Below are 17,130 nucleotides of genomic sequence, written 5' to 3'. Positions count from 1 at the left end.
ACAAAAAGGGGGACACATATGAAAGTGAAGGAGTGGTAAAGCAGATAGACACACCAATCCTAGCATTGATGTCACTCAAAAGAGTCAATGGATGAAGTGGCCTAAGCAAATACCCCATGCTGAATGCTGCAGTGAACAGAAGGAACATATAATTAGATGAAGAGGCCTGTTCTACACGGCCAGGGGACTCGATCGCCTGACGAGTTGCAGCTGATTTAATCAGAATCGCTTTCCCTGCACCTGACGCCGCCCCACCCGGCTGCCTAGACGTCCGATCACGATTTGAAATTGCCATCTGAGACGCCTACTTCCCACAGATCCCCCTTGAACATACCCGAGGGATTGATTCCTGTACCCACCACTGGATCGCTGCCCCTACGCATCGAGTCACTAGCACCGACCAAATCACACAACCCCATCCTGAAGACGATCCCGAGTCACGAGGATAGAAACGTCGTCGACAACAAGGCGCAATACATGGCGCAGCTCCTACAGTTGCTTATTTGAAGTGCAATCCCAAAAAATCGTACTCTTTGAATTACCCTTGAGTCCCATAGGTTATCTGATCTTACTGTATATATTGTACGCACTTTCACTTCTCGCGCCGTCCACGCAGTCCACAATTGTCACTTGCGTCTCCACCTATGTCACTTGCACATACCGAGCACCAAGTGCAATTCGGGTTGTTGTTTTTTGATTCATTTCATACAGTGCTGTTTAACTGTATTCCCCAAATTTGTTTTATTATATGATGCAAATGCACATACACGCAAAATGACTTCAGTCTCCTTATTTCTGCACTAGTAATGCTTTCGGCATACATGCTTAATTGTCTCTACAATAATATCTGTTGGGATATTGTTTGTTTATTCTATCGCACTTCTGGTAGGCAGATGTATTCCAATTCTGATTCTGGCACACGTTTTGCCCATATCTCATGTCAAAGAGTAATTCATAATTTCTATCCAGAACCCCTAAAATGACTGTGATCTAGTATAGAATATTAATGAGACATCCTTAAGTCTATGGCTTTAGTTAGAATGTTTCTTAATCCAACCCTGGACTCTCCTTATGTTATGTTAGCCTCATTTAATATAGGGCAAACAAATCACCCCCATAGGAATATCTCAGTGCTGGGCTGATACAGACAAGCAACACCAACTGAGCTGAAATAACCGACTAGAATAACCATGTTTTTAATCGTTTTTTTAAACTTTCCAAACACTAAACATAGGTGAGTTTACAAAGGTAGTATGTTCCAGTGGAAGGAAGAGAGATAGGGAAACGACCTCCCACTATATCTGGCAGTGCAAATTAGCGGATTTTGCAAAAAGGCATTCTCTTTAGATCTTATCTGTCTGGTTGGGTTATACTGTCTGAGCCTGTTTTGTGTGGAAGATGGAGCATTTCCATGTAGTGACTCATGGGTAAGACAACATATCTTAAAGATGAGTCTTTTCTTGATAGGTAGGCAGTGCAGAGTGTTCAGAATCAGAGCAAAAGAGGATCCAGATGGAAGATTACAAGCTAGTCTGGCTGGTGTATTTTGTACCACCGGCAGTTTGGACAGCAAAGTCTCATTTGCAGCAACCAGTAAAGCATTGCTGTTGTCTAGACGATTTTTGGTTAAGACTTGCACTAAAGTTTTTCTTGAAGTTGGAGGGAGCCAAGGAAAACTGTTTTTCAATAGTCACATGGTGGTGAAGCAAGTTGAGATCTAACTTTATGCGTAGGATTTTTTACTACTTGCTTTGGGGACTGGCCTGGCCCCAGTTCGGAAGGCCACCAGTCCAACTTTCATTAGTCCTGAGCTTTACCAAATAGGAGTATCTCCGTTTTTTCTCAATTCAATTGTAGGCAGTTACTATACATCCAGAGAGCTATCCTCTTCATATAGTCAGAGAAGCAGGATTTAACCACTTCTAGGTCCTGACCAAAACACATGACCAATTTTGTGTCATTAGTGTATGAGATTGTCTCGAAGCCACATGCCTTGATGATTTGTGCCAGAGGGGAAACGTAGATGTTGAATAACGTAGGGCTAAGTGTGGAACCCTGTGGTACCCCCTTTTTCAATAAGCATGGTATGAGATTTAAAGGGGTTCAGAGAAATGGATTGGGTACAGTCTTTCATAATAAAAGTCAGGGAACCAGTTGAGCACCTACATAGACCCCAATCTTGTGCAACCTACACAAGAGAATTGCATGTGAGACCGTATCGAAGGCCACCGTAAGATTTAGATGTACTAGGATCGCTGGGGTGCCTGCATACATCTAATGATGTTGGTGACAGCGACTAGTGTGCTATGGGATACTCTAAAACCCAACTGAGAGGGGTCGAGGAACCTGAATTCTTCCAAGAAAGCAGAGAGTTGCTTGTTTATGATATTCTCCAGAAGTTTCCAGAGGAGGGGGAGTAGCGAGATGGGCCAGTAATTTGATGGGATACCTGGGTCAGCATTTGGCTTCTTTAAAGATGGGGAGATTAGAGCAGTTTTCCAGGCAATGGGAACTGAAGATGGGTCCATGCAGAGGTTAAGAAGGGACATAATGGAGGGTGGTTAAGCTGGAGATGTTCGCCATAATGCTGGGTAGGCACAGGTCTAATGGAGATCCTGATTTGTCTGATTCAGCAGCCCAAAGGTCTGCTCTAATGTGCATGGTGTAAAGCTCTCCAGAGGAAATGTGACCTTAAGAGAAGGCAGATTAAATTCGAGAGTTATCAGACTGACTCTGGGTGGCAAGAATCTTTACATCAATTTTGTTTATTTACTCTTAAAAAATTGGCAAATGTGTCGCATATTTTCCGAGAAGCCGGCATGGCACGTGTACAGGCATATGGTTTGGTAAAGTCATTCAGTGTTTTGAAGCGAGCTTTGAGGAATTTCCTGCTTGCTCAATTGTCACTATTAGGAAATTTCTCCGGAAAGTTTTAATATTATACTGATGGCGCTTAAGCAGCAGTTTTAGTGCTTCTTTATCTGAAAGGGATTTAGCCTTACGCCATCGCCTTTCTAAACATTTACATCTAGATTTTTCCAGTTTTAAATCAGCTAAGAACCAAGGGGCATTTTTTTCTTCTGGGGAAGATGCTGACTTTTTGAGGTAGGCGATTTAGTCAAATGCCAGAGAGAAAGAGTCATGGAAATTATCCCTAGCGTCATTCATGTTCAGGTCACTCGTAGGCGCAGGAGGAGTATATGCCATACAAAGAAGGCCAGTGAGACAGATTTCCATTGTTTCTTAGTTTGCCTAGTCTCTTTCTTGTGTATTACAGGTTCATTAGCCTTAGGGATTTGAAATCTTATCAGGTAGTCATTTCTCCAAAGAAGCTGTAAATGGGATTCACACCTGAACTCAAGTGGATTGGTAAAGATCAGGTCTAGAGTATCACAACTCGATGTTGGCCAGAAGCTGGCCTACCTCAGCGTTTTGATTGTTTTTAGCATGGAAATTAATATCCCTAAGAGTACAAAGGGCTTGGAAGCCAGAATGTGAGGAGCGATGTGTTATGCTAAAAGGTGACTAAAGTCTCTCTTTGCTCCAGGCGCACAGTAGATCAGTTCACCCTTCAAAAAATCAGTAGCCAAGGGTTAAATTTTAAAGACAACCATTCCTACCCCTTAAGCTGGTCTACATCTATTGTGCTACCGTTTAAGAAGTCCATATCCTGATAGAGTGCTTTTGGAGGACTCCAGGCGAGGCACTCAATGATTCATTTGTATAAAAAAAGAAAAGTTAATTGCCAGGGACCTACCTATGTCTCAGGAAGCCACCCGGTCTCACACCATCCACTGTGCCTGCTAGTTCTGCCAAATGGCAGTTGCAAGGTTTACTACGAAACATCACACTGATACCGGTGTTAGTAAACACCCTCAAAAACCTGTAAAAATTAAGCACTGTTTCCACTCCAATTTCCCTCATTTCCAGGAAGGAAGTGATCTGTTCCTGGGCAAAATTTCTCTCTCCTTTCTTCCCCTTCTTAGGAAAAAAGGGTCATTTTTAGGGAAAAACAGAAGGATCCCCGCCCATAAGCCTTGGATTCGTAAGATTGCTCTGCTGTATGCGGCAACAATAGTCTTACCACTTGGTCTTTGTATAAAATTGATGTATTCTCATAAACTAATCAAAGTGCAGCATTATTCTGATGCAGAGTTTTCTCTTTACTTTTAAATCTGAACACTTCAATTCATGTAAATCCTGGAAAATAATTTGCCTTTGGACTTGTTTAAGTAATGTTGTATTCTCCTTTTTGCCTTTGATACACAAAATATAATTGGGACGCTAAAAGGCACAATTAATTTCAGAATTGTATATTTTGTAGAAAACGACATACTCTTTCATATTTAGGAACCACCATAAAGGGCATTGTGAAAAATCAGGTCATTATGAATTCCATAGTTCTATCTTATCAAAAGTGTTGAGTATACATATGGTAAATATATAGATTGAGACCAGCACCAAGGCATACAAGACACACAGAAGGAATATTAGAATTGAAATCTATGTCAACTTGCAAAAGACACAAACAGCCTGGTAGGAGTTTTTTGGAATTGACTTTTGATAATAACCCATCTTGCAAACACTACAAGGCACATCAATTCATAGTTGTAATTTTTTACACATGCAGAAGATTAGTCCAGTTAAACAGCAGCATGTGACAACTGAGGAAACAAATGCAGGCCTCAGTAATTTCTATGGGAAAAACCAAGGTGCAGAAAAAACAGAGAACAATTGTGGTTCACTTCAGAGCCCATCGGATCCATCTATAAATTCAACTGAGATCTTATCATTGGTATGCAGATATCTGGTGATATATTCCGATTTATCTAATCGGTGACAAATACCAGTATACAAACAGAATAGGCTGTGGTGGATACACTGTGCGACTCAGCTAAGTTTGCATTCTTTTTCACACGATATAAAAGTTCACCTTTCTCGGTGCAAGATCAAGGATGGTTATGGTGGGATCACTGTTTTTGCAAAGTTACATCTGCAGTCATTAACACATACCCTAAAGTATTTGGAGCTTGAAAGCAATCTATATTATCACATGCTAAGAGAAATCCAGCAGGGGAAAGAATCTCATGTCAAATACAGCGTAGTATTTTTCCCATTGGAAGTCATCTCTGTGACCTGGGATTGTGAGATGATTAAAATAGTAATTTAAAATTGAAAACTTTCTGTGAGTTCAAAATTTGTCAATTTCTTAGAATTTTAATGTGCCAAAACACACATTGTACATATTCATCTGCTCTATGCTGAGTAATGTAAGTACACGTTTCAAATAATTCAACTTGGATATTTTGGATCAAAGTGTCTGTTAACACCAGCTTTCCTCTTTTGCCTATATTAAAATATATGGAGGAAAAAAGTATTCGTAATTTCTAACCAACACTACTGAACATTCGCAAGATGTACGATTCATTTATAGGTGGGGCATTTCCAGCCACTAGATTTTCTGCCACTGGAAATGTCAACCTTGAACCATGGACAATGATCCATTCCCACTGTTGCAAGTGACAGCTAAAATTGTCCTTTTTTAGGTCTCGCCTAAGACAGAACTGCCGCTTTCATGACATTTTGTGTATGTACAATGAGCTTAGAGCCTGTCTGTTACTTACCATTGGTTGGCTTTATTATCAGTCTAACGTCCTTGTTTCTCATTGGTCAGCACGTGATGGCTTCACTTTCTGATCATATATATGTTTCTTCCGTGCAGCATGAACCAAGTTCTGCTTCCTGTTGTTGCCTGGTCATTGCTTGCACTGCCCCCTCCAGTGTTGTTGCTTGACCCATTCACCCCAATGTTCTTTGCCTGGTCCCCTTCTCATGTTGTTGCCCTTTCGTCATTGCTTGCCCCAACCCCCTCGCCCCTCCGCTTGTTGCTCGAGCTATTCCTCTAGCTCCCACCTCCTTTGTTGCTGCTTCCATCCAACCAGTGGATGCTCCTCCACTAAGGTGAAGGAGCGTCACCCACTGAAAAAAAGAGGGAAAAAAATGATACCTATCCCTATTATCATTTTAGTTTTCCTATTTCAGTCAGTGGCTCCCAGGGTGGGCGGGGCTTGCAAGAAGTAGGGGAAGGAGTGGTATACACTTCCTAAGTGCGCAGGAATTCTTGGCCAGCCCTCTTGGGCCGGCCAAACAGTACTGCAAACTTTGCATCTTCACCACCAGGCTGCCTTACATAGCTTGGCGAGGACCATGCAAAGCCTCCCATTCCCCGTCTCAGCGCCGAACCGTGGCGCTCAGACCAATCATGCAGTGTTGTGATTGGCTCAGGGGAGCTTGGGAGCTGGGTGCTTCCTGCTGGGACTGCAGGAAGAAGGAAGATGACGGAGGACAGAGGAGAGGTGGCAGCTGGCCGTTACAGGTGTTTCTTTTTTCTTCTTTTTTCATTGTCAATCCCCCTGTTCTCCCAATTCCCCCCACCCTACCACCCGGGTTCGGTAGCAGCCGCTACTGCACCCACCTGGGCCTCTCCCTCTGCTATTGAATCCCCTATGTCCCCCTCCACCTTCTGACTGTCGTTGTTCCTGCAGAAACTTTTTAGGTGGTATCAGCCAGGCAGATTACTTCATTCCACAGGTGCTAAATTACTTACTGTTTCAAAAATTCGGACCCTGCAGTGGGGAGGGCGGACTTTTCATTACGGCACTTCTAAGCTGTGGAACCTGCTGCCATCCGAGATCAGGAATGCCAGCTCTCTCTTGAGCTTTAGAAAAAATCTAAAAACCTGGCTATTTCAGTGATGGGGCTGGTGGGGGTTCTGCTCATGGTTCTAGCGCCAAGACACCATTTTGGTATTTGTGCGCTTTATAAATATCATTATCATTATCATTATCATTGGTGCCCTGTACACCGCCTCTTTCTCCCCTGTTGTAGCTTGTCCCATCCCCCAACCCTCCCCCTTTGCTGCTTGCCCATTCCCCTACACGAAGACGAATTTAATGCTTAATTCTAACAACGGCCCTACATACAATATTTATACAAATACTCAGACAGACTTAAACAAGAACAGTCATTTTGATTTTACCTTAGTCTTTTCCAAAAACACTGGTTGTCCTTTTAGCGTTTCTGTTCCAATGTAATTGGCAGATGTAAACAAACGTTATCTTTATTGTGTTGCCTGCACATTTATTCAGCTTGGGGACAACTCGTTGTGAAGAACGTCAAGCAAAGGTGGGTTTTGTTAATTAAAATCAAATAAAATGTTACATGGAAAACAGAGAATTATAAAACTAAGACATCTGCACTGAGTCAACAAAATGCTAATCTTGCTTCGAGCCTTGTTGTAGACGAGTGTCAAACGTAACGATTGAAACCAACAAATAAATAAAGGAAATGCTATGCAAGCAGACTCTGAATTATATCTGGAAGCTGTGCTTCCCTTGGGGAACAGAAGAACGAAAGAAGACAGGAAATACCGACAGCTTGAAGTCACAGAAGGGAATATTTTTGATCCACTGAAGACATCAGGGATATACGCCCTCTTTACATTCCTGACATGCTGGCGTCCACTCTTCCAGTCAGCTCAAACAACAGCAAAGGCATCACATACCTGGTCCTGTTGCACACATAACGTATGCTCTTCATCACCTCAGTCAGTTTTTGAAAGCTTCATTTAGCTACATACACATCAACAACACTTAACAAATAGATCCTTAAGTGACAGTTCTCACTGGCGCTATTTGGATATAAACTGTTGTTGATGTGGATGGCCCTAAATGGACCCGTGAGGAGCTGACATGAACCTGTGTTATATTTACAAGGGGATAGCGCCATCAGAATGTCACATTTAGCGAAGTGAGTTCTGGTAGCGCTATGCCCTTGTCCGTATTTACAAAGCGGCCTAAAGCCACTTTTTGTGGCTTAACGCTGCCTTCTAAATATGGCCCCTTTACACGCATCACTTAGCGTGAAAGGGGCGTGCAATGGGTATTGATGTGGGCATTCCATTGCAACACCCATTGCTCTTTGACGCTGCCCCAGATTTACAAGGATCCGTAAATCTGAGGCGGCACCAAAAACAAACACCATGCAAGAGCAGGCTTTAGAATAAAATACTTCAATTTCCCATATAGAAATAGCAAAACGCCATTATTGACTGTTTATGTGCAGGAAGGTGTCCCTTCCTGCACAAAATCAATCATTAAATAATTATGATTTGCTTCTTCTGTGTGTGCTGCATTCTGGCGCACACATAAAAGTAACAAATCGCCATTATGGATTGTTTATGGGCAGGAAGGTTTGCCTTCCTGCACATAAACAATCATCACCTTTTCACTATGGTGCAAGGGTGCCTGCATTGGCGCTGGGCAACTAATTTTAGCGCCAGTGCTAGGAAAAACACAGGGGTGCACCGTTTTGGAAATGTCGGAGTGCGGCGCTGCCAAATTTAGCATAGCTCAGCGCTCCGACAGTTCATTGTAAATATGCCCTAGAGGCTTTAAATTGCTTTACGATGAAACATCCAGGCCCAGCTTTACTAAAGGTTTGCTCTGGCACATAGTGATGCTAATCTCGTAAAGTGACAAAAGGAAGGTGTCTTTTTCTAAAAAAAAACCTTTGTGCTGCTTTCCATCACTTTGCTTCAAGGGGGCATTACTTGGGAAGATCAGTGTGTATGCACAGAGGGGCAGATTTACAATAAGTGATGCATCCCTGCATATCAGCAGGGATGCGCCACTTATTGTGAGCCATGTCTACGCCACCATGGATGCGACGCATTTACAATGCGGCGCACCATGGGGCAAAAACGGCACAGATGCGTGACGCATCTGTGCCGTAAAAGCGGCGCATTGCTGGAGTTGCGTCGCAAGCGCGACGCAGCTCCAGCAAAGCTTGGGGGGCCCTATTCTTCTTACACAGCTGCGTCAATCCTTACGCCTACTTCAAGCAGGCGCAGGGTTTTGACGCAGCATGGGCCCAAAAGTGGCTGAGTGAAATCTTGTAGATTTCACTCAGCCACTTTTATGAGGCGTTCCTGCGCCAGAACGCCCCCCCATGCGCAGGAACGCCTCCTTCTGGCACAGGGCTTTACAACGTGACGCATCTCCCAGATGCGTCACGTTGTAAGTACCCCGCACCATGGCACATCTTTTGCACCGCCGCTGCGCCACAAATGTGACGCAACGGCGGCGTAAAAGGGCGGCAAGGGGCTTGTAAATCTGCCCCATAGTTTTTTGACAAAAAAATTAATTCAATGTGTGCGACCTTTCTGATTTTGTCTAGGCACATGAATTTGTGTGCCAGAATGGTATGTTTCCAGTGTAATTCCTATACAAGATAATGCAGACTAGTTTTCATTTCAGTTTTGAAAGAAAGACACAGTAATAAAACCACAATACAATTAAACAACACATCCTTAAAACAGATAATAATCACTGGTTTAAAAAAAGGTAAATACACAGTTACATACTCAGGGTAAAATCATGAACAAAATGCCAACAAAACACAATGGCAAACAATCAAAAAGCCATTTGATTTCTCCTACTCAAAGCACATTTTAAAAAGGAACAAAGAGAATAGCAGAGTATATGTGATTTCAATGACTGCAGGTAAAACAAGGCGTCTGCACAACTTCTAATACCACAGGCTCTGATCAATGGGACTAAGAACTTTCTGGAAAAGGCCCTATAATCCAGCGCACACTCTCATCTGCACCTGGTGCAAGGCTGTGCGTCACGCAAGCAAGCTTGCGTGTTCGCCAGGGGAGGTGAAGACAGCAGCAGCAGTCCAATAATAGTAGCTATGGCTCTGCACTTTTTCTCCCCTCGGGCCAATGCAGCGCTGCGCAGCAAAGTTGGCTGCTGAGTGCTTTGAATGAAAAGTGAATAAATATGGCCCATGGATTCCAGAGTGAAGCGGAAAAATCACGGACAGTGGCATGGTTGGTGTGTGTGTATAACACTTGTAATCATGGTAGTGTGACCAGAATTTTAAAGCCAAAAACCCGGACATTTCACAAGAATAGAAGAAGGACTACAATTTTACTTCAAGCAACGAGAGCGCTCCTCATCAGAGAATTACAGAACAGGCAGTAAGAACATACATAAAATGCAATTTTTAAGCCCAGTAGCTTGCCTGTTAATTAAATTGCTTTCTTGAAACAACTGTTAACTATCCCTGCTTTGTAAAACATAAAAAAACACCTCCCACCGTTTTCAGTCGACCCTCTCTCGGGGACAAGAGCTAAATTTCTTGAAATCTGCTAGGACAGCTGGTTAAAAACAGCGACCGTCCTGGCAAAACGGGGACGCCTGGTCACCTCATGGACAATAGCTGACCCAAGTCATTCGGTAGCTGTAAGGTACGCCCTCAAAATACTGATAAAATGAGTGTCGCCTCTTTTTCCTCTTACTGAGAGGGAGTTGGACATTTTGGGGCTGATTCACAAAGGCCTGTGATAATCTATCGTAAATGCTTTTGTGAATTGACCTCGATGAGCTTGTAAGTCACACACCGACCTGGGATTTGGCATCGAATGAAGCCCTTCTTACACATGCTCAAAGGCGGCTATGACGACTGATCGCCATGTGGCGTGTAAAAGTTCTAATGATAGACTGGTCCTGGCCTTGAGGTAAATTATGCATAATTATTCATAGCAGCTATTTTTGGCGCATGTGCCTTTATCCTAGACCTCTGCCTGAGGAAACAATTTGGAATAATTAGTGCTCCGCTGCTGTGACAATGATGAATGAATTGAACGCACGCTGTGCCAAACCCCCGTCTTGATAAGAAGCATATAAGTTTGGTAATGGCAGCATTTGTGCTATTAGCTCTCCAATTATAAATTCCTTCTATTTTCTCTTCTTGCCGGACGTGCTCACGAGACAACTTTCTCTTGACTGACCCGCTCCTCATCCCAGTTTCCAAGGAACATTTTTAGCATCAACAAGAAATGGCAAGAATCCGGAAATGGAAAAAGTGTCAATATGAAACAAATGATGCATATGTGATAGTTCATTTTTGTTGGCGGCATAGGGAAATTTTTTAACAATCTTGCGAGTGCCTTTTATTTATTTGTAGAGCTGATGCTCATGCAAGGATCTCTGGCGTCCTAGGTGAAGGGTCAAATTTCAACCTCCCCTGACAATGGGATCATATTGTACCTTAGCATTATGGTGATGTCTTGCTTTTGGCATCATTTGATGCTTGCCTTGTATTGCCTTGCTCTAGCACCCACTCTGTGTTTGTTCCAAATCTGTGTTTTGTTTAAGAGAGACATAACCAGATTCAGGCTGTTCTATGGGGAAATGTTGGATTTTTTTTTTTAAGTTTGTGGACCCTTTTATGGCCTGATGGACCGGTTTTTAATGCTGATTTCCCTGATATTACCACACACATTGCCTGTAGAAAGCACATATGCATGCAGTCTTCCATACCTTACACATGCTCAAAGCTGGCTATGTAACATGTACAGTGTGTCTTTACAAATTCAAAGCTTTCCTATTTGCAAATGTGGGTCACTATTTAGGTTTTTGATTCGCTAACGGGGGGGCACTTTTGTTTTGGTGCCCTGGTCTGTTGTCTGCCCCACTCTGTACCTGGACATAATAAAATGGCACTCTCTGGTTTATTTTCCTGTATATTCTCTTCTTCTACAAAGCTATGACATTATAAGTATTGTGAAAGTTTAATGACTCTTAAAATTCATTGTTTCAGCTTTTTTCTGATTGGCCACTACTGCATGACAAATTGAATGCATTTCACACCTAAATGATACTTGCTTTTTCACTGTTAGGATCTTACTCCTTGCCTCTATCAGCATGATTCATGAAGTAAAAGTGCACCCGCAATCGCTGCGAAAATGCAATTGCGGGCGCAATTTACGTAATTGGCATTCAACAACAAAATTGCGAATTCGCTAACACATAATAGCGAATTTGCAATAAAATTCGCAGAATCCCGGTAGGCGAGCATTAGCGAATCGGAAAATGCGACAAACCACAGATTCTGCAAAATAAATAGCGAAATCGCAATATAATCTCAATCGGCATTCATGAAAAATCGCTAATAGCGAAAAACCCAAAAATCGCTGTTTGCGCGGCGCAAATTAAGGACAACTCAAAGCAGGTGGTAACCATAAAAGCCATGAACTAATTACATTTGAAAAACCGTTGGCCAATCACCAACAGGTTCAGGCCTGACCAATCACACATAAGGACATTCAGCAGCAGCATTAGGAGTTCCACAATGCCAGGAATGTACATGGTGGTGAGGCGTCGAAGGCTACAGCGAGCAGCACGGAGGAGACGCAGGATCCAGGACAGGATTTTCCGCCAGCGGGTCACCTTGCTGGGCCAAACCAGAGAGCAGATATTTGTAAAATACAGGTTGAATGGGGAAATGATAATCCAGCTAATACATGACCTTGACCCCCTGATGCAGCACCCAACAAGGCGAACCAATGCGGTGCCTACACATGTGCAGGTATTGTGTAGCCTGCACCTCCTGGCCTCCGGGAGTTTCCAGGGGATAGTAGCGGCTGCTGGGGGGATATCCCAGCCCACCATGTCACGCTGCCTCCACACTTTCGTTGACGCCATGCTCACCCAGCTACACCGTCACATCACATTTCCCACGAGCCAACAGGAATTGGACTTGACAAAGCTACAATTCTACAATGTAGCCCATTTTCCCCATGTACTCGGATGCATAGACTGTACCCACGTCACCATCTGCCCACCAGCTGCCACGGAGTATATGTTCCGCAATAGAAAGTCCTACCACTCCCTGAACATACACATGGTCTGCAATGCTAAGACTTACATCACTGACATTGTGTCCCAGTACCCAGGGAGTACCCATGACTCCTTCATATTCCGGCACAGCGGCCTCCACACACGACTGCTCAGGGGAGAGTTTGGGGAAGGACACCTACTTGGTAAGTACACTTTGTCGACAATGTCACATTGCTATGAAGTAACTGCGCAGCAAAGGCAATCACCATCTGCTCCTCTCATTCAGGTGACAGTGGCTACGCCCTCCGTGAATACCTCCTGACCCCTTACCTCAACCCTGCCACACCCCAGCAACGGCGCTACAATGTTGCACACATACGGACAAGGAATTGCATAGAAAGGACATTTGGCCTGCTCAAGAGCAGGTTCCGCATACTGCACAAGACAGGTGGGGCCATGTATTACAGTCCTGCAGTGTGCTGCCGCATTGTGGCTGTCTGTGCAATACTACATAACATTGCAACCAAGCGCCGGATACCTGTCGACATCTCTGGCAGTGAATCTGAAGGGGACGACCGGCCACCTGCACATGCGCACCATGCACGCGGGGAGAACCCAGCTGAAGGCCACAGACGTCGCAACCACATCACAGTGAACAGTTTCTAGGCCACCCTCTTCCCTCACCCCACAAATCACAATTGCATGCAAAATGTAATGATGACACAACGCTAATGTGTGCTGCAAAATAAATATATTTGTTTCATTCACAAAAAATTTCACCAGTACAACTATTTTCTACTAACAGTATTACTTCATACTGCAGTGTCAAAGGACAGGGCAGGCTTATAGTCCGCCTGTGCCTGTAATTGTCTAAATGAGTCAATTGCGCCTCACGCGCGTTCCGCCCAAGCGCCTCTGAGGCTCATCCTCTTCCGGGGCACCTGTACCTGGCGTTGCCCTGGTGCTGCGCCTGAGTGGCGGGACTAGTGTGGCAGAGTGGCTGCTGATGCTGGATGCCCCCTCACTGCCATCATCACCCCCAACAGTGGCAGGTAGAGCAGGAGGGTGTAGTGCCGTAACCGCCGTGGTGAGGTGCTCCAGGACCCTGGTCATGTCCTCACAGCACTGTACGAGTTGGTGCTGCTGCACTAGTGACCGCCGTGACAACTGTGAAGTGGCATTCGCTGCCACATAATTGGACCTGCTGTAGGAGGCCAGCCGGCTCATGAGCTGGTGGTGGCGCCGGCGTGCTGCACTGCGCTGCTTAGTCATCGCAGCGGTGTTGGCCTCCATGGCTGCAGTCATGCGGGCCATTCCCTCCCCCACACCTGCCATGGCTGCAGTCATTTTGTCCATGCGGTCCCCCATACCTGCCATGGCCGCCGTCATGCGGTCCATGCGGTCTCCCACTCCGGCCACATTGCGCCCAATCTTGTGGAGCTGGAGCTGAATGGCACCTTGCTGCCGTGCCTGGCGCTGATATATTCTCAACATGCGTCTTTCGACGCTCATACAAGCAAGACTCTGTCCATTGCCCCTCCTGCTGATTGCAGCAGTGGCGTGCTGGCGAGACCTCCCACGCCTGCTCTGCTGGCCTGTCACTGTGGCTGGCCGCTGTGTTGGCGCTGTCGCAGGCCCAGATGTTGCAGCACCAGCTGCTGCTGGTGTCACAGCAGGCGTTGCTGGTGCGGCAGGGACTGGAGGCACAATAGTGGCGGGCCTGGCTGTGGCTGTCGGTGGTCCGCCAGATGCAGGGGGCACAATGGTGGGGGGCCTGGCTGTGGCTGTCGGTGGTCCGCCAGAAGCAGGGGGCACAATGGTGGGGGGCCTGGCTGTGGCTGTCGGTGGTCCGCCAGATGCAGGGGGCACAATGGTGGGGGGCCTGGCTGCTGGTGTTGTAGCAGCGGCAGGGGCTGGTGCCTGGGTTTGTGGTGGAAAATCCTCCTCCTGGGCCTCCTCATCAATTTGCAGCCTTTCACTGTCGCTGCTTTCAGCGCCACCTGTGAGGGTAAGTGGACAATCATTAGTTGCATGTGTCTGTCAGACGTGCAGTTGTTACATGCATGCTGGGTGACATTCCCTGAATGGCTGTGGATTTGCGTACTTTGGGACCTGTCTGGCTGCATTGTGGTACTACTACATTTTGGCCACACTACATCTCCCACAATGCTTCAGGGCATTCCCAGATGTGCAACAATGGCATGACTAAGGGACATTATGGGAGCCTATTTGGTCAGGGACAGTCATAGGGGACAGGGTCGCAGTCGCATGCCACTTACCTTGGGTGTCTTGGGTGGGGCGGGAGGAGTCCAGACGTGTGACGCCAAAGCACGCCTCCCTCTCAAGGGTGTTCTCCACCTGGTCCTCCAAGGGTGTGTTAGGAGGGACTGTAGGTCCGCCACCTCCAGTGCCCGATGACTCTCCAAGGCGCTCCGCCACCCTCTCCTTGGCACGACCTCGGAGGTCATACCATCTTTTCTTCAGCTCCTCAAGTGCCTTGGCCACCACCCCTTCAATCAAATGTTCGAGCTCCTGCTCAGAAAATTTGAGCTTCCTCTTCCGCCCTGTGTTGTTGCTGGGGCCAGGAACAGGTTCCTCTGACATGGCAGCAGAGTAGTTGCAGTTTACAAATCACCAGAATAGCAGCAGCTCTCCCACTTGCTCCCTCCAGGTCTGCCTCACTGTGGTGAATGGGGGTGGGAACTGCCTGCTTCCTGGTTGTGATGTCATCACTGTGCTCGAAATGCGACTTCGCGTTTTCCCGATCTCACGAGTTTGCGAATCGCAATCCCGACGCAGGTAGCCGGAAATAGCGATTATTCTGCGATTATCGTTAATCGCAAAAGGGATTTGCGCCCGCGTGCGATTCGCATTTTTTTATCGGTAATCTTCATGAATTCAGATTTGCGCTTTCTCAATAGCGATTCGCAATTTATCGCTATTTGAGACTCGCAAATCCCGTTTTTCATGAATCAGGCTGTATGTCTCCAAGGACATGTTGCTACTTTGCCTTAAGCATACAGTCATCCACCCCAAGGGTGAGCAGGGTGGGAATCTGATTGGACTGTGGCTCGTTGAAAGTACTTCCAAGCTTTTGGCCATGGCTGTTCTGCTTGTTGAGGAAGCATCAAAAGGCGGAAAAGAGTGATTTACTTGCAGATGCCTCTCCATAAACTGGGGACTAAAAACGTATTCATGCCATCAGAAATGTCAGGAAATCTGGGCAAAATAATTTTGTACTAACTCTGATACCATAATACAATATTCGCACTGTATATGTTTTTGGAAGTGGTTCCTTCTATTCAGCACGGGTAAACAGAACCATCTAGATCGAATCACTCGACATCGAGATACGAAACAGAATGGGGCGCACATTGTTCTGTAGCCGTCACTAGGAAATGACGTCAGGAGGAGACACTGGGACATTCATATCCGTTTTTATTCACGTTTAGCTCCGTTCTGTGTATGTTACTTCTGTTCTCATATGTCATTATGAGGAAAAGGATGCCAGGGAAGGCAGGCGCTAGCAGCCAGGTGGCCGCCAAATGGCCAGAAATTAAAACATAATTCAGCCGCACAGTCAGGACCGTGCCGCTGCACAAGGGGCGCACGTGTCCTCAACAAGCTTCATTAAATACTTTGGATAAGTAAGAGCTCCCCTGACATAGCAATTAGTTGTCGTGCCCCCTCTTACTCTCCGTTAACCTTTATATTGGTCACTTGATTTAAATTACTGATAATTGTGGGGCTGGAAAAGGAATATTAATGCGCCGAGAGGGCTCCTACGCCTCGCTGAAGGGACAGAAGCAGGCAGCAGAGGTTGGGGCAGCGCGGCTGAGCTGCTCCTTTTGACAAATAAATAAAAAAGAGAAAAGTGGGAATGCAGATCAATATGCATTTCATGCATTTCGAGAACAATCTGTTCCAATACTATAAATATTGCTAATACTACCGGTTATTAATAATAGTAATAACGAATTAATAATAGTTGTTGTAGCATTAGCAGTGGGGTTATGAGGAAGAGGAGAAAAGATATTTCCTATTTAATTGTTAATTCATATTTCTTCTCTTGAAAGAACTACATATCTATGCTGGTGCTCTTGGGAAAGTCATGTCAGTTATAGATGCCAATTCCAAGAAGCATACTACGTCTGGGTGCAATTTCCATTACGTCAGTGCAATCTCACGTAATTTCCAGCATTTCGTGTTATGCTTGTTACGCAAAATTCCAGAAATGACGACGTTGCATAATTTCAAATCAGTTCAAGAAAATTAATGTTACATTAATAAGAAAAATAATATTGCGGGAACACAAGAATAACGTGAATGGACAAAAATAGAGCAGATGTTGTTTGCAGAACTTGTATTTTTTCATCTTTTTAGTGCAAAATGTGCCCTCACGTCAAACTATGTGTGTTTCTAAATTTCTGTCATTCTGTAT

The 17,130-nt window shown here is 45.1% G+C and overlaps 1 protein-coding gene across 2 annotated transcripts in view; it reads left to right on the top strand.

Annotated features, from left to right (window-relative positions):
- The window catches only part of EPHA3 (EPH receptor A3), a 960,369-nt gene that overhangs the window by 109,133 nt on the left and 834,106 nt on the right, over nucleotides 1-17,130 (top strand). The window lies entirely within an intron of this gene.

Source organism: Lissotriton helveticus, chromosome 8 (assembly GCF_964261635.1).
Source record: "Lissotriton helveticus chromosome 8, aLisHel1.1, whole genome shotgun sequence".
In the NCBI taxonomy this organism is placed as follows: Eukaryota; Metazoa; Chordata; class Amphibia; order Caudata; family Salamandridae; genus Lissotriton; species Lissotriton helveticus.
Note: the sequence above shows the minus strand (reverse complement) of the source record. Positions and strands in the feature narration are given on the sequence as shown.